Source organism: Zingiber officinale, chromosome 9A (assembly GCF_018446385.1).
Source record: "Zingiber officinale cultivar Zhangliang chromosome 9A, Zo_v1.1, whole genome shotgun sequence".
Taxonomy (NCBI): Eukaryota; Viridiplantae; Streptophyta; class Magnoliopsida; order Zingiberales; family Zingiberaceae; genus Zingiber; species Zingiber officinale.
Window position 1 is genome coordinate 63,769,155 of NC_056002.1, and position 25,212 is coordinate 63,794,366.

The window sequence follows — 25,212 nt, forward strand, 5'->3', positions numbered from 1 at the left end:
GAATCAATTTAATTTAATGAATAGAGATTCATTAAATCAAATTGACTTGAATCAATGGTTAGATTTGATCAACCATGGGAGATAAATGGGTCAAGTTTGACTTGACTTGAGAGGGAAGATGAAGAGTCAAGTTTGACTTAACCAAATGCCAACTCATGAGTGACTTGGCATGGGCCGACCAATGATGGTGTTCCACATCATCAAGGCCTCATCATTGTGTGCCACCTCATGAGGAAGACCAAGAGCCATGACTCTTGGTATTCCATGGAGGTATTAAACCTCATTGAAGTGGCCGGCCACTAGTGTGATGGAATGAATTGATTTTTCATTCAAGGCATCATCTTCTTCTTCCTCTCTTGTTCTTCTCTCCCTCTTCTCCATTATCGTGACTCCTTTGGGGTTCTAGCACACTCTAAGGTGTCTTCTCCATTTTCTTGTCCGTGTGGATACGTATAGAGGAGTGTACGGTTGACATTCTTGAGATTCGACAACCTTTTGGACGAGCAGGATAAGCGAAGGGCTTCGCAACAAGGGTAATACTTCTTGTTCATGTATATCTAAGGTAGATCTAGGTTAGAAACTTGTACATGATTTATTTTATATATCTTCACACGGATCTGTGGCAAGACATCGAGGTTTCTGCAACGCAAAAAAAAAAGTGGTTTTTGCGGCTCGAAAGTCCCAACAGTGGTATCAGAGCCACGTGCGAAGCATGTACAAGTTTATATTTTAATTTTATGAAAATATTTCAGATCTGTAAGTTTCTATAAGTTTGCTATTTTTATAGATTTTGTGAGTATTTTTCTCGTAGAAGCGAAGCAATAAGTGCTTGGACACTTGTAGGCTTCGACTACTGAGAAAAACCTTCTGAAATGACAAGGTCTCGCCCAAATTGTTTTGGGACAGCGGCTTAAGGCACTGTTAGATCAAGATGGGACACTCGCAATATTCATTTCGCGAGAAAGGGGCGTTGCCCCTAACCCCGCAAGGGGCATTGCCCCACGATCGCGCCCGAAAAATCGCTAAACGGGACCGCTGGGAAGTTGTGACTCATAAAATTCATAAAAACAGCAGTAAAATTATATAAATTTATATAAAATACATAATTTAGAATTATGTGTGATTTTTTGATGGTCATGGCCCAAAAACCTAATATGATTGGTTAAAATATGTTATAATTCATAATATGGCCTGCGCGCCATTTTTATGTTGTGCTTGTTGTATATGTTATATGCGACCTGCACGTCGTGCCTCTCTTTTATATTCTTATTGTAAATATATTTTAGACTCAAATGTAACTCGAGTTTCACATTTGTAATGTACAAAATGAAGCGGTGGAAGGTCTACTCAAGAAGGAGTTACGAGGAGGGTGATTTCAACACATGGCGGTCAAAGGGAGGCGCTTGAAGAAGTCGTTGACCCTAGGTTGACCGTCCGATCTTTTCATTGGCTTGAAAAGATCGTAGTACGGTCATGACCTCATCACAAAATAATTAATTATCTATCATTGCTTGTGTATGTGATGCATGATAATGTAGGGTAATTAGTGCCTTGATGCGTATATGATACACATTCACGATTAGATTAGATCTTAATAAAGTCAACTCGAAATGCCTACCAAGTTTTGATACCCATCACTACCTCGATCATTTGTTGTTGTTGAATCTGCCAAAGCAGAGCAACACATATTATCTTGGTAGGGTGCGGAGGGACAACCTTGGTCCTGCCTATTAAAGCTTGGGTGAGTACAAACTCAATTAGATTGAGCATGACTAGTTAACTCAATTGGATCGGGTAAAACTATAGACATTTTCCAACGGTTGGACGATAGGATAAAATTCACATTTATACTAAATCTTGGGTGATTTAGCCAAAGCTAACTCAAGGTTTTTTATAAATGAGGATTTTGATCCTATAAACAAGAGTTGCATAGAGATGTAATTGATAATTCGTTATCTACCGATCATACTAAGTCTTGGGCGATTTAGCCAAAGCTAACTCAAGTCATAGTATGATGTGGATCTTGTCCCACGAAAATTATAGCGAATTGGTATGAATCTAGTAGTGTGGTTTGACCACATCCATGACTTGATTCTAAAAAAGCTCTATAATTCAGTGGGAGTATCATTTAGTTAAAGGCCTAATTAAATGATAAATGGAATATGATATTTACTTTTTGCATTATTTCTGTTGTAGATTGTCATGTCGACAAACACGAGCACCTTCTCCCTGCGTTCTGTCCTTGACAAGGACAAGCTCAATGGAGCTAATTTCCTGGACTGGTACAGGAATCTGAGAATCGTTCTCACTTAAGAAAGAAAACTGTACGTCCTGGAGTAGCTCATTCCCGAGGCACCTCCTGCCACTGCCACGCGAGCTGACCGAGATGCTTATAAGAAGCATCAAGATGACACATTAGATGTGTCATGCCTCATGCTCGCAACCATGAACTCTGAGCTTCAGAAGCAACATGAGTTGATGTCTGCTTATGATATGGTTGAACATCTTCGTCAACTATATCAAGGACAAGAGAGGCAAGAAAGATTCGAGATCTCCAAGACACTGTTTCAATGCAAGATGCAGGATGGGACTCCCGTAGGTCCATATGTGCTCAAGATGGTTGGGTACATAGAGAACCTACAGAGGTTGGGATTCCCACTTGGCCAAGAGCTGGCCACTGAACTGATCTTGCAATCCTTGCCAGAGAGCTACAGTCAATTTGTCATGAATTACAATATGAACGAAATTGACAAGTCACTTCCTGAGCTGCTAAGCATGTTAAGAACTGCTGAGCTCAACCTTAAGAAGGTAAAGCCCAACTCCATTTTGATGGTGCAAAGGCATAAATGCAAGGGCAAGCCTAAAGGTATGGGAAAGTCCCAAGACAAGGGCAAAGGTAAGATAATGAAACCAAAAGGAGGGGTTACAAAGGATGCTACCTACTTCCACTGCGGTCAGACCGGGCACTGGAAGAGGAACTGCAAAGTATATCTGGAAGATCTTAAGAAGAAGAGAAGTGAGACTTTTACTTCAGGTATATATGTTATAAAAGTCAATCTATCTATTTTTGCATCGTGGGTATTGGATACCGGATGTGCTTCTCACATTTGTACTAATGTGTAGGCATTGAGAAATAGCAAGGCATTGACAAAGGGTGAGGTGGACCTACAAGTAGGCAATGGAGCACGGGTTGCTGCTGTTGCTGTAGGAACTTACTATCTATCTCTGCCCTTTGGGCTTGCACTAGAATTAGATGAATATTGTTATGTGCCTGCTCTTACAAAGAACATCATTTCAGTCTCTTGTTTGGACAAGAAAGGCTTTTCTTTTGTAATAATGAACAAATGTTGTTCCGTTTGCTTAAATGATATGTTCTACTGTAGTGCACCTCTGATAAAAAGACTCTATATTCTAGACTTAGAGAGCCCTATCTATAACATAAGTACCAAAAGGTTCAAGTCAAATGAGATGAACCAAACATATCTCTGGCATTGTCGCTTAGGTCATATAAATGAGAATCGCTTATCCCAGCTCCATAATGATGGTTTGCTGGGCTCATTTGATTTTGAATCATATGAGACATGCGAGTCATGCCTACGAGGCAAAATGACCAAGACTCCCTTTAGTGGACACAACGAAAGAGCGACTGAGTTGTTAGGACTTATACATAGTGATGTATGTGGCCCTTTTAATGTCACTGCCAAAGGTAGTTATAGGTACTTCATTACATTTACTGATGATTTAAGTAGATATGGTTATGTGTATCTAATGACACATAAGTCACAATCCTTTGAAAAGTTTAAAGAATTCAAGAATGAAGTATAAAACCAGCTAGGCAAGAGTATTAAGATACTTCGATCAGATCGAGGTGGTGAATACCTTAGCCATGAGTTTTGTGACTATCTAGCTGAGTGTGGGATTCTATCCCAACTCACTCCTCCTGGAACACCACAGTGGAATGGTGTATCCGAAAGGAGGAATCGTATCCTATTAGATATGGTACGGTCTATGATGAGTCACACAGATCTTCCTATATCTTTTTGGGGATATGCTCTAGACACAGCAACCTTCACACTTAACTGTGTTCCATTCAAAGCTGTGATAAAGACACCATATAGGATATGGACTGGGAGAGATGCCCAGGTGTCTTTTATGAGGAATTGGGGTTGTGAGGCTTACGTTCGACGTCAAGTCTCTGACAAACTGGGACCCAAATCCGATAAGTGATATTTTATTGGATATCCCAAGGAAATGAAGGGATATTACTTCTACATTCCCAGTCAACACAAAGTGTTTGTGGCTAAGACTGAGGTATTTCTAGAAAGGGACTTTGTTTCTATAAAAAATAGTGGGAGTACGTTCGATCTTGAAGAAGTTCAAGATATGGACCATAGCACTGAAGCCTTGATGGAAGTTGAATTGGAACCACAGAGTGTTGTGGATGATGAGATTGTTCCACAAAGAGTTGAGGAACAACAACCAGTTCAAGTAGATCTACCTCTTCGCAGGTCTGATAGGGTACGTCATCAGCCTAAGAGATACTCATTTCTCTTATTTGACCATGATGACGTTGTGCTCGTTGAGAATGAGCCTATCTCCTATCAGGAAGCTATGATGAGACCAAATTCTGAGTCATGGCTAGAAGCCATGAGATCCGAGATGGAATCCATGTACACCAACCAAGTATAGACTTTGGTTGATCCATCTGAAGGCATCAAACCCATTGGGTGTAAGTGGGTCTTTAAGAGAAAGACTGACATGGATGGACATTTGCATATATATAAGGGTCGCTTGGTAGCTAAAGGTTTCAAGTAAATTCATGGTATTGACTATGATGAAACCTTTTCTCCAGTAGCGATGTTTAAGTCCATTCGGACCATGCTTGCTATTGCAGCATACCATGATTATGAGATCTGGCAGATGGATGTCAAAACTGCATTTCTGAATGGAAACTTGCTCGAGGATGTGTACATGACACAACCTGAGGGTTTTGTAGATCCACAGCATACTGGCAGAGTATGCAAGCCGCATAAGTCCATATATGGACTAAAGCAAGCTTCTCGGAGCTGGAATCTTAGATTTGATGATGCGATCAAACAGTTTAGTTTCATCAAGAATGAAGATGAACCCTGTGTCTACAAGAAGGTTGTTGGGAACACAGTTGTCTTCCTTGTATTGTATGTGGATGACATACTACTCATTGGAAATGACATCCCTTTGTTGCAGTCTGTAAAGACTTGGCTAGGGAATTGTTTCTCAATGAAGGACTTAGGTGAAGCAGCCTGTATTTTAGGCATAAAGATCTATAGAGATAGATCTAAGAGATTTCTTGGCCTAAGTCAAAGTATATATATTGACATGGTATTACTACGGTTTGCCATGCAGAATTCCAAGAAAGGATTTCTGCCGATGTCACATAGTGTGAGTCTTTCGAAGACTCAAAGTCCCTCTTCTAGAGAGGAGAGAGACCACATGGATAAGATCCCTTATGCCTCAGCCATAGGATCTATCATGTACGCCATGCTATGTACTCGTCCTGATATTTCGTATGCTTTGAGTATGACGAGCAGATACCAGTCAGATCCAGGTGAGCGTCACTGGATAGTGGTCAAGAATATTCTTAAATACCTGAGAAGGACTAAAGACTATTTCTTGATATTTGGAGGCGATGGCGAGCTAGCTATAAAGGGTTACAGTGATGCCAACTTCCAAACTGACCAGGATGATTATAGATCATAGTCTGGGTTCGTGTTTTGCTTGAATGGTGGTGCTGTGAGCTGGAAGAGTTCGAAGCAGGACACAGTTGCTGATTCTACAATAGAGGCCGAGTATATTGCTGCATCAGAACCAACAAAGGAGACAGTTTGGATCCGCAAGTTCATTACTGAGCTTGGGGTGGTTCCTAGCATAACCGATCCTATAGAGCTCTATTATGACAATAATGGAGCAATTGCACAGGCTAAGGAACCTCGCTCACACAAGCGGACCAAACACATACTACGGTGCTTCTATCTCATTCGAGAGATCATCGATAGAGGAGATGTGAAGATTTGCAGAGTACCCACAGAGGCTAACGTCGCTGATCCCTTGACCAAGGCTTTGGCACAGAGAAAGCATGATGGTCACACTAGGTCATTGGGCCTTAGAGCCTACACTGATTGGCACTAGTGCTAGTGGGAGATTGTTAGTTAGAGCCCTAGAGCCAATCATATGATGATTGTTGTATGTACTCGATGTATCATATTCTTATATACTTATAAAGGCATTTATTTATGGTTATTATACTTACTTGTATTGGTGCCAAATAACTAAGTATAATAGCGTCCTTGAGTGGAAGGTTCTTATCTATATCAATCGATTGGTTGAATTGATAATGAGATGATATAGAGAACATTACTCTTAATCATTCCTAGTCAAGTATTAACATTCAGGGACAATGCTAATGCGCTGAGACTAGCATGTAGGTCAACTCGATGACTTGATCTCACAAGTCATGGATATAGAGATATCAAGTTGACACATGAGTATGCATTGGAGAATGTATACTGAATGACCAGCCATGAGAAAGTATCATGGATCATTATATGAGTGTCATATACTTTCTCATGTGACTATTAGTATGACTATCAGTTCTTGGACCTGAAGTCACCATGGTTCCCTACATAAGGAGTTGCATACTTTGGCTTCGTCAAACGTCACCCGTAACTGGGTGGACTATCAAGGCGATTACTGGGTATGTAACAAATTATGCGGAGGGATGTGAGTGATGTAGATGGGATCTATCCCTCCTATATGACGGGAGTGACATCATGATTCTTGATAGAGTGAGACCACTAAGTGCATGGCCATGCCCAAATGAGTCAATATGAGATATTGAGCTCATTTGATTAGAGTGAGTCTACTTAGAGTTCAAGATATAAATTGATTAGAGGATGACACGGTCTATGCCTCATTTGATCAATTTAGATGTCAAGGATAGAAGGACATTGTCACATATTGTGAGAGTCACAATTAGTAGTCACAAAGGTGATGTTGGATCTCAACATTCTTGTAACTTGGGTAGTAATGATGTGTTGATAGATACCGCTCATTACTTATGCTTCTAAATGGGTTTAGGAGCATTGCCAACGTTACAAGAACCTATAGGGTCACACACAAAGGGCAATTAGATGGAAAATGGGTTCATATGATGAACCAAGAGGATTAGGTTCATATGATGAACCAAATTGGATTAAGAGTAATCCAAATTAGACTAATTGGGTTGGACTCAATTTGATTCATGTATTGAATGAGTCTAATTTAGATTATGACTCATTGAATCAATTTAATTTAATGAATAGAGATTCATTAAATCAAATTGACTTGAATCAATGGTTAGATTTGATCAACCATGGGAGATAAATGGGTCAAGTTTGACTTGACTTGAGAGGGAAGATGAAGGGTCAAGTTTGACTTGACCAAATGACAACTCATGAGTGATTTGGCATGGGTCGGCCAATGATGGTGTTCCACATCATCAAGGCCACATCATTGTGTGCCACCTCATGAGAAAGACCAAGAGCCATGACTCTTGGTATTCCATGGAGGTATTAAACCTCATTGAAGTGGTCGGCCACTAGTGTGATGGAATCAATTGATTTTTCATTCAAGGCATCATCTTCTTCTTCCTCTCTTGTTCTTCTCTCCCTCTCCTCCATTGTCGTGACTCCTTTGGGGTGCTAGCACACTCTAAGGTGTCTTCTCCATTTTCTTGTCTATGTGGATACGTATAGAGGAGTGTACGCTTGGCACTCTTGAGATTCGGCAACCTTTTGGACTAGCGGGATAAGCGAAGGGCTTCGCAACAAGGGTAATGCTTCTTGTTCATGTAGATCTAAGGTAGATCTAGGTTAGAAACTTGTACATGATTTATTTTATATATCTTCGCACGGATCCGTGGCAAGACTTCGAGGTTTCCGCGACGTAAAAAAAAGTGATTTTTGCGGCTCGAAAGTCCTAACATACTCAAAGTTGGTGCAATACCACTTGAGTCGTCGATATTTTCTTCTTCTTCAGACTCTACTAATCTAAGACTTAGTCTTTGGACTTTATTTTGATTTTTTTTGCGAGTTATTTGAAATGACACAAATTAAAGGGTTCAGTATCGCTCGCCCTCCTCTCTTCAATTGAAACGACTTTCTGTATTGAAAGAAGAGAATAGAAGTCTACCTAAAGACTGACATCGAGCAATGATTCACCATTTGACGAGAATACATGACGTCGGTAGACGAAGCAACTAAAGTACCCCTTAACCCAGAAAGATGGAATCCAGAAGATAAGAAGAAGGCCCAGATCGACTCGAAGGTGTTGAACATGATCCAGTGTAGACTCACGAAAGAAGAACTCAACTATGTCGACCCGCACGAGAACATAAAGGAGCTATAAGAAAAGCTCATCGAATTACATAAAGGAACCAACAACACTAAGGTAACTAACAAGACCTACTTCTAAATAAGTTGTTTAACATTAAAATATTAGAAGGAGAAACGGCAAGCCAACTACACGCGAGGATCAAGGACATCCTCAATAGGCTCTACTTAATCATCCACTAAATGAAAATTTGGGATACAATCAGGTATACCATAAATTCCTTTCCTCAAAACGAATTGTGGGCATTTATAGTTGATTCCTACAAGGTTTTGAAGAATTTATCTAAATTAAAATTAGACGAACTCTTTTGTGAACTCGAACTCCATGAGTAAACTAACTCCAAAAGGTATGAGAAAGGTGTTGCATTTCTTGCATGCCCCTTACAAGAAGTCAAGAATAAGAACAAACCTGAGCTAGAATTTGAGTCTGACCCAGACTCAGATAAAAAAGAACAACTAGTAAACATGGTAAGAAAGATGTTTAACAGAAGAAAGAAGGTCTTTAGAAAAAAGGATATTCAGAAGATGATCAAGTCAAATAAATCAAGCATCACCTGTTACAGGTACAACAAAATGGGACACTACAAACATGAGTGTCTGAAGTTGAAAGAAGACAAACTCAAGACTACCAGAAGAAAGAAGGCATCAAAAGAAACTTAGGATGAATCATCTTCTAAAGAATCGAATGCCAAAGAACCAAAGCAAGATAACTACCTCGTGCTAATGGCATCTGAATCGAATTCAGAAAGTGAAGTTGATGAAGATGATGAGTCAGAATACGAGTCAAGCCATAAGACCATACTCATTTTCAAAAGTCTCAACGAGGTAAATTCTAACCTAACAGCCAACTTTTTCAGAATCATTACATGCTTGAACAAAAAGTTAGGAAAATCATAAAATTGAATTAATCAACTTCTTAAAGAAAATCAAAACCTAAAAGAACAACTTAAAAATGTAGGATCGAAAAGAATTTATATATCTCCACAATGGTATGATATTATCCAATTTGGGCCTAAGTCCTCATAGTTTTGCTCTTGGGCTCTACCCAAAAGGCATCATGCCAATGGAGATATCTTTTCTCTTATAAACCCATGATCTTTCCCATGTGTTTTCAATGTGGGACTATATTTGCAACCTTGCAACCCCAACAATCCCCCCTCAAACAAAGGACCACAGGCTTCCCACGTCCGATCCTCGACCCACCAGGTCTTCCTGCCCCTCGGTCCACCCGACCTACTAGGACTTCCTTGCCTAGCCGCAACTAGGAATTCCTGCCTGGTGTCTAGTCCTCTTGATCTGAACATAGGAGCCCCCACTTTCTTTGTTCTAGGTCAATATTGTACCCACATGGCTCAATCAGACCATAACTCTTATGCACAGTCGGCGGTTAAACCTTCCGACAATCCGGGCTCTGATACTAATTGTAGGATCAAAAAGAATTTAGATATCTCCATAATGGTATGATATTGTCCACTTTGGGCCTAAGCCCTCATGGTTTTGCTCTTGGGCTCTACCCAAAATGTCTTATGCCAATAGAGATATCTTTTCTCTTATAAACCCATGATCTTTTCCATGTGTTTTCAATGTGAGACTATATTTGCAACCTTGCAACCTCAACAAAAACAAATCCAACAGCTGAACCAGTTCAATATGGAATTCCAACTCAAGTCCTAAAATTTGAGGAGGAAAATTTCAAATTGAAAAATGAAGTAATTGAACTAAAAAAACTTTTAAAAAAATTCACAATAAAATCCAAAAATCTTGACCTTATTCTTGGATCATAAAGAGTTGTCTATAACAAATTTGGACTTGATATAAAAATAGCTCAAATAAAATATTTATATCACTCGTAGCCCAAAACAATAAACCAACTAAAGTCTGAGTTCCAAAAGCTTGTCTAACCAAGCAAGTAGGATTCAATCAATATTGTATACCCAAAAAAGAAAATTCACTATCTAAAACCAAATAAAAATAAACCAAATAATTCAAACTTAAAAATAAAAATCAAAACTACTCATTCAAAACCAAACCTCAAATATAAAATAAAATCAAAAACTAAATCAAAGAACTACAAAATCAACTTAAACCCAAACTATAATCAAGTTTATTATAACTATAAAATAAGTTGACATAAACCTAAAACTTAGCCCAAGTTCAATAATTCAGAGGGAGGCACCAAACTAGTTGGCACCTCCAAAACAATAGTTTATCCAGTAGGATAATTAGGACTAGATAAATTAGAGACTAATTTAACTTTGTAAATAGTACTAGAGAACTTTAGGATGATAGTAGGTTAGGAAAGCTCTATCTATGCATGTCTAGGAAGAATCATATGTGTTCGGCTTGGTGCATTTGGTTTAGTGGAACTAATTGAAGCTACCCCTTACCAATCTAAACTGGTTAGACCAAAATTTTATATTAAGTTCTTTGGGTAGGACTATTTGAAAAATCTTGAAGCACGTGGTTACTCTAATGATGTTTGTGTGACTCACCTTAGCCTAGAAATTTATTCAAAGAATGTATGCTTGATTAGCCCAAAACTAAATTTGAATCTAATGCAAGTTAAACCAATCCCTACAAATTCAAATTAACTTATCTCACAAAACGGTAGAATACTTTTGTCTGAAAACTTAAACTGGTGAGATGATTAGATCAATAAAAATTTAATTTAAAATTAAAATTAAATAAAAAATTAAATTACAATTAAATTTAATTTAATTTAAAATTAAATCAAAAATTAAAATTAAATTAAATTTAAAATTAAATAAATAATTTAATTTAATTTAAAATTAAATTTAAATAAACCTTAAATAAAACTTAAGTTAACTTAAGTAAGCTTAAGCAAGCTTAAGCAAAACTCTAAATAACAACTTAAACAAAGTTAAGTTAACACTTAAGCTAAATTTTCACCCCTACTCTTTGTAGGAATCTAAATGGATATTGGACAGTAGTTGCTCTCGACATATGACTAGGGATCAAACAATGTTCATAAAATTGGTATTCAAAAGGATAGGAACAGTTATCTTTGAAAACAACGATAAACTAAAAGTAATTGGAATAGGTAACATAGAACTTAAATCAGATTTTATTGTTCACAAAGTTTTACTTGTTGAAAATTTTAAATTCAATTTGCATAATATAAGTCAATTGTGTGATACTGGTTATAAATTTAAGTTCTTATCCTTTGAATACTTAATTGAGCATACAAACAACCCTGACATAAGACTTAAAGGGTTTAGAAGGGACAATATTTATGTAATCAACCTAACCAACTCCTCATTTAAGTGTTACTTGACACAAAAAGAGGAAACCTGGCCATGATATAGAAGATTGTCCTACACTTACTTTAGAAATCTCACCAAACTAAATGGCTTAGTTAGAGGACTACCAAAACTATTCAACTTAGACTTAACAATTTGTAATGCTTGTCAACAAGAAAAATATACCAAATCAACCCTCAAACTAACTAATCAAACTTAAACCAATTCAACACTTGAATTATTACACTTAGATTTATTTAACTCACATGAGATTAAATCTTTTAATGGAAGTTTATATTGTCCAGTAATAATTGATGATTATTCAAGATTCACTTAGGTAAACTTTTTAAAAAATAAAGATGAAATATTTAAAATATTTAGTGTTTTTTATAAACAAACTGAAAATGAAAAAGACTTATAATCAAAAGAATTTGGAGTGATAACGGTGGAGAATTTTAAAATCATAAGTTTACAAAAATTTTCTTAGAAAATAGCTATCACCATGAATTTTCATATTCTAATACACCTCAATAAAAAGGAATAGTTAAAAGAAAAAATAGAACCCTCCAAGAAACCACTAGGACAATGTTTAATGAATACCAACTACCAAAATATTTCTAGGCAGAAGCTGTTAGTACAACCTACTATGTACAAAATAGAACAATAATAAATAAGAAACATAATAAAACTCTATTTAAAATTTAATATAATAAAATATCTAACATCAAATATTTTAAAGTATTTGGGTGTTTAGTCTACATATTAAATACAAGAGAACGTTTAGGAAAATTTATCTCAAAAGTTGAAAATAAAATTTTTGTAGGATACTCACTAAATAGTAGAGGGTACAAAGTTTATAATAAAAATATCCTAAGAATTAAAGAAATAATAAAAGTAAAATTTGATGAATCTAACTCTAAGGAAACTAACTCAAATCAAACTCAACCTCAACCAATTGACTCTATTAGAGCTAGCACTGATCTAGAGAGAGCAAGTGAAAACCTAAATCAAATAGACGACTATGAAGATGAACAAAATCAACTATAAGAAAATAAACAAATATAAACTAAATCTAGAATAATAAGAGTTAGCTCAGACCACCCAATTAATAAGTAATAGGTGACCTAGACCTAAGGGTTCAAAGTATATCATCATTTAGAAACCTAAGTCAAATATCTTTAATTTCTAAAATTGAATCAAAAATAGTAGAAGAATCCCTACTTAGCTCAAATTAGAATATTGTCATGCATAAAGAACTAGCCCAAATTGATAGAAATGAAGTATGAGATTTAGTACCATTACCTAATAATAAAAAAGTCATAGAAACAAAATGAGTGTTTAGAAATAAACTAAGTGAAAATTAAAAAATTATTAGAAACAAAGCTAAACTAGTAGCCAAAGGGTTTAGTTAAATAAAGAGACTTGACTATAATGAAACATATGCGCGAGTAGCCAGACTTGAATCTATTAGAATGCTACTATGCTATGTAGCCCATAAAGGATTTAAACTTTATCAAATGGATATAAAATTCACCTTCTTAAATGGGCTAATAAAAGAAGAGGTTTATGTAGATCAACCACTTGAGTTTGAGAGTTTAGATTATCTTGACCATGTGTTTAAACTAAAGAAAGCATTGTATAGTCTTAAATAAACACCTAGTGCCTAGTTTGAAAGGTTAACCTCCTATCTAATTTTCAAATGATCAACCAAGGTCAAATTGATTCAACTCTATTTGTAAGATCACTTAAACAAGATATTTTTATAGCCCAAGTTTATGTAGATGATATAATTTTTAGTTCAACTAACTCAAAATTTTTGCAAGAATTTATAACCTTAATGGAAGAAGAATTTGAAATGATCTTAGTAGGTAAACTAACATATTTCTTAGGTTTACTAATTAAACAAACAAATAAAGAAAATTATGTTTATCAACAAAAATACACAAAAAAAATTACTTAAAAAATTTAGAATGAAAAATACTAAAGAAATAAAAACACCAATGACAACTAACACAACTTTAGATAGTGATCTAAATATAAAATCAGTAGATCTAAAATATTATAGGAGTACGATAGGTTGCCTTTAGTACTTAACTGCAAGTCAACCTGATATTTTATTTGTAGTTAGTATGTGTGCCAGATATCAAACCTGTGCAAAGAAGTTCCACCTAACAAATGTTAAAATAATTATTAGATATTTAAAAGGCACAATAAATGTGGGAATTTGGTACCCTAGAACATCTAATTTTGAACTGATAGGTTACTCTGACTCCGATTATGTCGGCTATAAACTAGATCATAAAAGTATAAGTGGTGGATGTCAATTATTTAGACGATCATTTGTCAGCTGGTTTAGTAGAAAAAAATATTGTATTGCTTTATCTACTATCGAAGCTGAGTACATAGCAATTGATGAGTATGTGGCACAATTATTATAGATGATGCACACATTAAAAGACTTTAACTTAGAATATAAAAATGCAAAAATCCTTATTGATAATGTAAGTTTAATTAACTTAACTAAGAATCTAGTGCATCATTCAAGAATCAAACATATTGAAATCATATCACTTCATTCGAGATTATGCCGCCAAAGGAGACATTGAACTCAACTATGTTTAGTTTAAGTCAAATTTGGCTGATATCTGTAACAACCCAAATGTAACGACCCGAACCTCTTGGCCCATTTGGCGGCCCATTTGGCGGTCCATTTGGTGACCCTCGGGTCGTCGACCGTCGGCCCTTATGTCGTCGGCCCTTTTGGTGACCTCTCATGTCGTCGACCGACGACCCATCATCTCACTTGGTTACCAGGATTCATAAACTCTAATACTTAAGCCTGGAGGTTTAGAGTTCGAATCCTGGGGCAGGCAAAAATCCACTGACCAGGGGTGGAAAGTCCTAGTGAGTAACGGCACGGCCAAGGGTCGTCGGTCGACGACATGAGAGGTCGTCAAATAGGCCGACGACATAAGGGCCGACGGTCGACGACCCGAGGGTCGCCAAATGGGCCACCAAATGGGCCAAGAGGGTCGGGTCGTTACATAAAAAGGCGCCTTTTTATTGTAACGACCCGACCCTTTTGGCGGCCCATTTAGTGACCCTCGGGTCGTCGACCGTCGACCGTCGGTCATGCCGTTACTCACAAGAACTTTCCACCCCTAGCCAGTGGATTTTTGCCTCCCCCAGGATTCGAACTCTAGACCTCCAGGCTTAAGTACTAGAGTTTATGAATCCTGGTAACCAAGTGAGATCATCTCACTTGGTTATCAGGAATCTCACTTGGTTACCAGGATTCATAAACTCTAATACTTAAGCCTGGAGGTCTAGAGTTCGAATCCTGGGGGAGGCAAAAATCCATTGGCCAGGGTTGGAAAGTCCTAGTGAGTAACGACACGACCGACGGTTGACGGTCGATGACCCGAGGGCCGCCAAATGGGCCGCCAAATGGGTCGGGTCGTTACAATAAAAAGGCGCCTTTTATTGTAACGACCCGACCCATTTGGCGGCCCATTTGGCGACCCTCGGGTCGTCGACCGTCGACCGTCGGTCGTGCCATTACTCACTAGGACTTTCCACCCCTGGCCAGTGGATTTTTGCCTCCACCATGATTCGAACTCTAGACCTCCAGGCTTAAGTACTAGAATTTATGAATCCTGGTAACCAAGTGAGATCATCTCACTTGGTTACCAGGATTCATAAATTCTAGTACTTAACCTGGAGGTCTAGAGTTCGAATCCTGGTGGAGGTAAAAATCAACTGGCCAGGGGTAGAAAGTCCTAGTGAGTAACGGCACGACCGACGGTCGATGGTCGATGACCCGAGGGTCGTCAAATGGGCCACCAAATGGGTCGGGTCGTTACACCAAATTTCCTCATTACAAGTCTTAATAGTGCTTAAAAATATTTAGAAATGCTTTAGAAATATTCTAGAGATTTTTAGGAATTTTTAGAGTATTTTTATGTAATTTTTGGAGTTCGTTTGTTATTTTTACCAAAAGAAAGAAGTTTCAAAACAATAAAGAGGTTCGGCCGAGGTTCGAACCCGTGACCTCTGACCCGATCCGAGACTTAAGCGAAGTGTGATGACCAAGAACCCAGCAAGGTTGTGTTGATAAAAGAGATAGCGAAATTAATTTATGTGGTAGTAGATAACATAAATACTAAGTTATAAAGAGGGATAAGTTGAGGTTTTGTTTCCATGACCTAAACCATCCTCTCCTCTCGCTCGCGACGGCGGTGCTCGGGCAGGAAACAAAGCCGGAGTTAGGGCATCGTCTCCGGCGGCCAACCAATGTTCAATCTGAGGGATTCTTTACAGTTTCAAGATCCTCTCATCGAGGAGAGCCCGTGGGCACGAGGAAGAGCTGAAATTCGAGCAATCTGAAACCCTAGTAGCCCTTTCGTTCGGTTGTGAGTCTAAGAAACCAAAGTAAGTGCTACCTCACCTGCAGTAGAGTAGTTCCGGATTCATGTTAGCTTCTTGTTTTTGATTCCGAAGCATGTTTTTAAGGAGGTTTGCTTTTTTTAAGTTGCTGCCGTGAATCTCAAAGAAAGGATATGAATTGTATAGATTTGTTTGTTTAGCATGTGGTTGGTTGCTTCAGATTTTGTAGTTGGAAATTCAGAATTTGGATTTCTTCAGATTTTGGAAAATGCCGTGAGGAATTTTGGATTGTTAGGGATCTAGATTCTTCTTGTTTCTGAATTTCACTGCGAAGATTTTGGTTTAGGGCTTGTTGCCGTGAGACACAAAAAAAGAATATGGAAGAGTTAGGTATGTTGAGCAATTTGTTCCTTATAGTTTCCTTGTCATGGCACTGAACAAGGGGAAATGTTTGTGATTCGGTTGGTTTTTGAGGTTTGCCGCCATGAAACTTAATTCAAAATTTATTAGATTTGGATATGAACAGGTTTTAGTTTGAGGAATGATTGTGGTAGCATTTAGTTCTCTTTTTGCTACATTGTCGTGGCACAGCGTATGAGGAATGATTGTTGTAGCATTTTGTTTTCTTGTTGCTTCATTGTCGTGGCACAATGTAGGAGGAATGATTTATGCAGAATTTTTTTAGCTTAATATGCAGAATTTTGTTAGCTTAGTATGTAGAATTTTGTTTAGCACAGTATGCAGAATTTTGATTAGCATAGTATGCAGTTTTCTTTTGTCAAGCTTTGTATGCAGATTTTTGTTTAAGCATTTCAATGTTAGAATTTGTTTAAACATTTCAGTTTTTAAAGAAGCATTCTTTTATTAAAAGTATTAACAAGTATAAATATTTTACCTGAGAAGGCTAGTACCCGACTTCCGAGGTTGTCGTTAAACAAATCAAGGCGACAGTTTCCGAGGTCTCGGCCCTAGTAAGACCAAGGTCTTTACCCTCGTAGGACTGGTGGCTCGCTACCTCAGTTCTATCAAGGAGCGCGCAATGGTACTAAGCCTGGGCCCAAGAGATTAGTATTTTGAAGTATAAAAGTATAAGTTTTGAGCAAAAGAAATAAGCTTCACATAAATTTAAAATTCAGCAAGTTTAGTTTTCTTTTATGCTAGCATATTGTTTAGAACCTTCTTGCTATTATTTGCTATTAGATGAGCAACTTTACATGTTTTGCATTTCAGTATGTTTTGTTTCTTTTGCTATTAGATGAGCATGAGTAGTATGTTCTTTTAAGCATTCAGTTTTTAGATTTCTTTTTATTCACATGCATATTCGAGTTTTATAAGTTAGATAGCGCTTACTAAGCAATTTTGCTTATAGTTGCATTTCCTCTTATTGCAGATAAAGGAAAGGAAAAGCTATAGCGAAGGAAGACGACAAGGAGGTGCGGATGGATGTGTGATGTTTAGACTATGGAAGCCTTGGGTTTTAGTTTAATAATTCATTAAGACCATGTATTCAGAATATTGGAAACATTCTTTTATGTTGTTAGATTTGCATTGGATATTTTATGTTTAGAACTCTTTCTTTTAATTGCTATGCACATTGGTTCATTATCTGAGTTGTATCATTGTTGCATGCTTGTGTAGATTTATATATATAGTTTCTAGCATGTTCAGATTGATGTATAGTTTTAGTTGTGAACGTATGCATGAGTAGTATGTTTTCCGCTATTACATATTGTATGCTTTCATTTTTGAGAGTTTTAAGCATAGATAATTTCATGTGAGCAACATTAGTTAAGATGATTAAGTAAAGTTAGTAGTCCAGTAGCGCTCCACCCTCACAGGCTAGTAGGGAGGAGGGTGGGGTGTTACAAGTTGGTATCAGAGCAGTCCCCATTCTCCAGCATCACACACACATCAGCATCAGCCTTGCCGTCTTCAAGTAAGAATGTATTTATACTTTCTATAAATATTTTCCTTTATTATTTAAGTGTAGTATAGAGAAATGTTTAGAAGTACTGCTCACCTGTAGTAAGAGGTGTTTTCCGTTGATTTCTCGTCGTAGAAATATTGTATGTACAGATTTCTTTTGTATTCAATGCATGATTGTGTGTTACCTAGTTAGTTTCACTTATAGATGCATATGGAAAAATACCCTATCAGTATTTTGAGTTTAAGAAAAGTATAAGAAAGATAAAGAAAAGAAAGAAAAAGGTTGAGGCCTTAAGTAGATCCCAAAGTCAAGACTTTAGGGATTTTGGCACACATGGTGTTTGTTAAAATGTCAAGGCATTTAAAGAAGAAGTAATTAAGATATTTTACTTTGAAAAGCCAGAAATAGCACTTAAAGTGAGTAGTGGAACTCACCGGCCACAGACTGGTGATGAGCTGGTCAGCAGGGCATTAGTCGCTGAGCACTATCTGAACAACATCAAGGCACAACAAATGCAATTCAAGCTAGTCAAGATAGAGGACAAGACAGCAGGGAGTCAGAAACCTCAGGCAAGTAAGCAGCACTGGAAGAGAAAAGATAACAAAAGGAAATGATGGAATATAGGAGGTAACCAGAAGGGAGATTCAACAAACAAGAAGGCCAAGTTCCCTCCCTGTCCTAAATGTGGGAGAGTACATCCAGGAGCCTGTCTTTTGAGTATGACTGGATGTTATTCGTGTGGTCAAGAAAGACACCTAGCTAAGGCATGTCCTAACAAGCTCAAAGCACCTCAGCAACAGGCAGCGCAATACAGGAACAAGCCTCAGTTACACTACATGCCTGCAACTCTGGACGGACCTCAGCTCAGTCAAGGAAGGCTGGAAGCCCCACTAGTTCCAGCCAGTGCCAGAGTATTCTTCCTCACTAAAGAGGAAGCTGCTAGTGCCTCCACGATTTTAACAGAGAGTATGAACTCTAAGTTCTTGACAACCCTACCTTCTGGGGAAGTCATGGAGTCCAACCAGTGGCTTCGGGCTGTACCAGTCAAAATTTTAGACCGAGAGCTATATGTTAATTTAGTAGTCCTTACGATGCAGGATTTCGACGTTATTCTGGGTATGGATTTCCTTAATAAGTACAGCGCTTCGGTGGACTGCTGTAGAAGGAAAGTGATTTTCAGCCCAGAAGGTGAACTATCCTTTGAGTTTACGGGAGTGCCGAAGAGGAAGACCCAGAAACTCCTCTCTTCCCTAACAGCTCACCAGATGTTAGCTAAAGGATGTATTGGTTTTATTGCATACATTGTGAATGCAGAAGAACAAAAAGGACCCAAGAAGGAAGATGTTTGGGTAGTCTGTGAGTATCCAGAGGTATTCCCAGAAGAGCTACCTGGACTACCTCCCAACAGAGAAGTGGAGTTTGAAATTGAGTTGGTTCCTGGTACCGGTCCAATTTCAAAAGCTTCGTACTGAATGTCTCCAGCAGAACTGAAAGAGCTACAAGAACAACTCCAGGAGCTGCTTGACAAAGGTTTCATCCGTCCTAGTCATTCACCATGGGGAGCTCCAGTGTTGTTCGTTAAGAAGAAAGACGGATCTATGCGGATGTGCATAGATTATAGAGTGCTGAACAAAGTAACAGTTAAGAACAAGTACCCTCTTCCCAGAATAGATGATCTATTTGATCAGTTAAAAGGGGCAACAGTGTTCTCTAAGATAGAACTGCACTCTGGATACCATCAGTTGAAAGTGAAAGAAAGTGATATATCCACAACAGCTTTCAGGACCAGATATGTACACTACGAGTTTGTAGTCATACCTTTTGGACTGACTAATGCACCTGCGATTTTCAGGACTTAATGAACAGAGTGTTCAGAGAATACCTTGACAAGTTTGTCATCATGTTCATCGACGACATTCTGATCTATTCAAGAACGCAAGAGGAGCATGACACACACTTGAGAATAGTACTGCAGACCCTTCAACAAAAGCAGCTTTATGCTAAATTGTCAAAGTGCGAGTTCTGGTTAGAGCAGGTGGCGTTTCTAGGTCACATCATTTCTAAAGAAGGTATTCAGGTGGATCTAGCCAAAATAGAAGCGGTCAACAACTGGAGTAGACCCAAGAACGTCAGGGAGATCAGAAGCTTCCTTGGTTTAGCTGGGTAGTTCGTGGAGGACTTTTCTAAGATAACCTCTCCACTAACAACCCTAACTAGGAAGAACAAGAAGTTTGAATGGTTAGACAAATGTGAGCAAAGTTTCCAAGCATTGAAGAAAAGACTGACCAGTGCTCCCATTCTGACTGTTCCAGAGAGTGACAAGAGTTTTAACATATACAATGATGCTTCCAAGATGGGCCTTGGAGCTGTTCTCATGCAAGAGGGGAAAGTTATAGCTTATGCTTCCAGACAACTCAAAGACAATGATAAGAATTACCCCACTCATGATCTCGAGTTGGCAGCTGTGTTCTTTGCACTAAAACTCTGGCGACATTATTTGTACAGAGATCAGTGCAGAATCTTCACCGACCATCAGAGTTTAAAGTATTTCTTTACCCAGAAGGATTTAAACATGAGACAACACAGGTGGATAGAGTTGGTTAAAGGTTATGACTGTGAAATCCTCTATCACCCAGGTAAAGCTAACAAAGTAGCGGATGCACTAAGTCGAAAGTCCAGTGTAACTCTGATGTCCTTGTCATCATTAGCACTGCCACTGCAGAAGGAACTGTTAGATTTTGGAGTCGAAATTGTTTATGGGCAACTCTCTACATTGACCTTAGAGTCAACCTTGCTTGAGGATATACAGAGAAAGCAAAGTGAAGATCTAGATATCCAGAAGATCAAGCAAGGGATACAAAAATAAAAAAATTCTTAGTTTTGGGTATCAGACAGTGGAGTTCTTTATCAGGGGAGCCGCCTTTGTGTTCCCAATGATGAGGAATTGAGAAAGAAGATTCTAGAAGAAGCTCATAGTACACCGTACTCTATGCATCCTGGTTCCACCAAGATGTATCAAGATTTGAAGCAGAGATTCTGGTGGTCCAGACTCAAGAGAGATGCAGCAAAATATGTATGTACCTATCTGACATGTCAGAGGGTCAAAGCAAAGTACTAGAGACCAGGAGGAGTTCTACAGCCTCTCCCAATACCAGAGTGGAAGTGGGAAGAAATATCCATGGACTTTATAACAGGTCTTTCAAGGACCACTAATGGATATGATGCGATATGGGTGATAGTGGACAGATTGACCAAGTCTGCCCACTTTCTAGCCATCAAGGTGTCCCACTCTATAGAGCAGTTGACACAACTATATGTTAAGGAAGTGATCAGACTTCATGGAGTTCCGAATTCGATTATTTCTGATAGGGATGGGTGTTTCACCTCTCATTTTGGGAGTGTGTTCAGAATGCACTAGGCACCAAACTCAAGTTCAGCACAACCTTCCATCCCCAGACTGATGGACAGACAGAACGAGTAAATCATATTTTAGAAGACATGCCCAGGGCTTGTGCATTAGATTTTAAGAGCAGTTGGTGCAAGTATCTGTACTTAGCTGAATTCGCCTACAACAATAGCTACCAAGCCACTATCAAGATGTCACCTTACGAGGCACTGTATGGCTGAAAGTGTAGATCACCCATATGCTGGTTAGAGGATGGTGAAAGAAAAGAGATGGAATCATAACTAGGCAGGCAGACTGAGATGATAGATGAAACCACTTAGGCTATTCAGAAGATCAGATAGAGAAGTGAGACTGCCCAGAGTAGGCAGAAAAGTTATGCTGATGCACGCCGTAGACCACTTGAATTCCAAGTAGGGAATTCAGTCTTTCTCAAAGTTGCTCCGATGAAGGGAGTGATGAGATTTGGCAAGAAGGGAAAGTTAAGTCCCCGCTACGTAGGGCCCTACCTGATCACAAAAAGGATTGGGAAAGTAGCTTACAAGCTGGATGTAACAACCCAACTTTCCCTATTTCGAGTTCTAAATGTTCTTAAAAATATTTAGAAATACTTTTAAAATATTCTAGAGATTTTTAGAAATTTGTATAGTATTTTTATGTAATTTTTGGAGGTCGTTTGGTATTTTTACTAAATGAAGGAATTTTGACAAAAAAATGTTCAAGTCGAGATTTAAACCGTGAACCTCGGGTTAAGCAGAGATTCGCTTAACCAACAGACCAGTCGCGGGTTTCTTAATAAAACCCAAACCAAATAGTATTTAAGCTATAGTTGGAACATTTAAAATAAATTGGAAAAAGGGGACGCGGTGGAGGAATCGAAGCCCAAACCTTTGATTCGGTTAAAAGTCGGCTGACCAACTGGGCTAACGGTCGGTGCTAATTAGATAGGCAGCGACAAATATATAAGCTATAGTTGATAATAAAAACCCTAGTTACAAAAGAGGCTTAATTTTTTTTCTCGAGACCTAAACCGTTCCTACCTTCCTCTCTCGACAAAGATTTCCACTCGGGCGAAAAACAGGGAAGAGGCTAGGGTTCACCTCCGGTGGCCGACGAGTGATTAACTCCAGAATTTCTCCACCAATACGTGATCCTCTCGTTGAGGAGAGCGCATAGAGGTGAGGAAGGTGCCGAGATTGCAAGCCTCCGAGAACCTAGAAACCCTTCTTCACGGCTGTGAGTTCAAGAACGCGAAGGTAAGTTGCTACTCACCTGCGATAAGAGTAGTTCCGAGTCGATTCAGTGTTTTCTTTGAAGTTTCGGAATTTGATTTCACTCCTTACCAACCACAGCATGTTTCTTGATTTCGGATTGAGTTTGAGCCAAATTTTGCTGCTAGGGATTTAGTTTTTTTTGTGTTCCTAGATTCGGAACATACTGTACAGAAATTAGTTGATAGGGATTTGGTCTTCCTTCCTTAATTTCGAAGCATGCTGCCATGAATTTCAAGGAAGAAAGGCATGGGTTAGGTTTGTAGTCAGATTCTTCAGCCCTTACAATTGGTGATTTGGGTTTAGACTTGCTTTGTTACCCAATGAGCAGGATTGGATTACAATTAGCTTTGTAGTTTTAGTTGTTGTCGCTCGACAGTAAGCTTGAAATGGTTTAGAATTTGGAGCCTTTAGTTTGCACAAATGATTTTTTCGTGGATGGGTTCTGCAAGGTTGGCAAGGTTGAAGAAGCCATGGTTTGGTTGGTAAACGTGTGGAGAATAACCTCAAACCAAAGGAAGGGACAATTAACAAACTTTTGGTGTGCCTTAGTAAGAATCATATAGTGCATGATCCACTGTTGGTACTGAATAATTTGTTTAAATTAGGTTACACTCTTGCTATGTATGTATGCTATTTACTAGTTGAGCAACTATGCCGAGACACACAGACACAATCAACATTGCAGGTTGAGGAAATATTGTTGAACAAGTTTTACATGGGTTTTCTTTTAAATTCCAACAAATTATAGCTTGATTTGTGTTATAGTAGGGGCACGAACAGGGGAGCTTATTTTTAGCTTTGTTCGTGCTAAGCAATTGACATGAACGGCTTTAGTTTTGGGAGTGGCAATTGCAAGAAAATAGAAGTCATAGTTCTGAACAAACGAAACGAGTTATATAAGATCCAAAATTCCTATGAGTTCTAGTTTGATAGAAGCACCCTTTCCTCATGCTTTACCTTGTTGGAAATAGCTTAGAAGAGTTGACCCATTAAGTGCAGATTTTTACAAGTAATGTACGCAGAATTTTTGATAAGTATAACATTGCAGATTTTGCTTACGGAATTTTATAGTTTTATGAAACCCGAACAGTCCAATTGTTTATTGGTGGCTGCAGCATGCTTACTTTAGATAGCTTCCTATTGTAGATGGAATTGTTTTTACATTCATGGCATGCTTATGTAGTGATAATGGTCTTCTTGTACAGCATGTTTAAAAAGACTATATTTCCTCTTTACTTTCACAGCAAGTATTAATAATTGTGTTTATTCTGTGAAACTCTAGAATTTTCATGCATATAGTGTTCTATTAAACTCTTTTAGGGGTTATGCGTGATTATAAGTAAGAAAAGACCAAGGTCTTAAATTGATCCTAAATTCCAAAAGTTTAGGATTAAAAGCACACTAAGTGTTTGAATAAATGCCAAGGCATTTTGTTATAAGAGAATTAAAGAATAACAAGTATAAGGAAGTTATAGTTAAAAAGAAAATAAGTATTTTACTTTTAATGGCATGTACCAGACACAAGGTCCATTGGGTGGGCTCCTAGATCGCCCCTAGGCACAAGATCGCCTAGAAGTACCTTAGTAGTTTCGGGATTAGCTACCTCGACTCATATTAAGGATGCGCGCAAATTGATACAATGCCGGGCCCAAGAGAAGTTGATTATTATTTTAAAGTAATAAAGTATAAGTTTTGAAACAAATGAAACAAGCTTCACTAATGTTTAGAGTCAGCAAGTTTAGTTTCTTTTAATTCGAAGCATGCAGTGTTAGTTTTGTTTGTTTCCTAATTAGTTATTTAGCATGATTAGCTTTATCTTCCAGCATACAGTTTTATCCTTGTGTAGCATGATTAGCTATTAGAATTACATGAGTAGATTCCTTAGCTTTTCTTTGCTATTAGTTTGACATGAGCAGTTATGTTTATGCTTTACTTTCTTTAGAGCATATAGTTTCTAGTTCTTTCTGTACACATGCATATTCGTGTTTTTGTGAGTTAGATAGCGCTTACTAAGCAAATTTTGCTTATAGACTGCATTTCCTCTTACTGCAGATAAAGGAAAGGAAAAGATCTAGCAAGAAAGGCGACAAGGTGGTGCGGGTGGTGTGTGATGCCAGGACTATGGAAGTCTTGGGACTAGAAAAGAGTTCTTTTAGTTTTCTTTCTTTATTACTAAGTTTTCCATATTTTAGTGGACTGTAAACGTTTGAGATTGTACTTTATAGTTCATGTCATTTGAGTTCATCTTTGTTTTAGATTGTTATTACTGTGTGGTTGTGAAGTATATATACCAGCTGCATGTGGCTGATGGTTATTATTTGCATGTATTGATGAATTTGGTCACCGGTACAGGGGAGACTCTGCCGAAATTTTTCGGTAGGGATTCCTCGTGGTTTCGATCACACCGGTTAAGTAGAGTTAATAGTTAAGTAACGGTCACCTTAGATAGTAGTAGTAGTAGTAAGAAGGGTGGTCGTTACACTGGACTTACCTTAAGACATGTCAGCAATACATAATGTATTTCATGTTTCCATGTTAAAGAAGTGCCTTCACG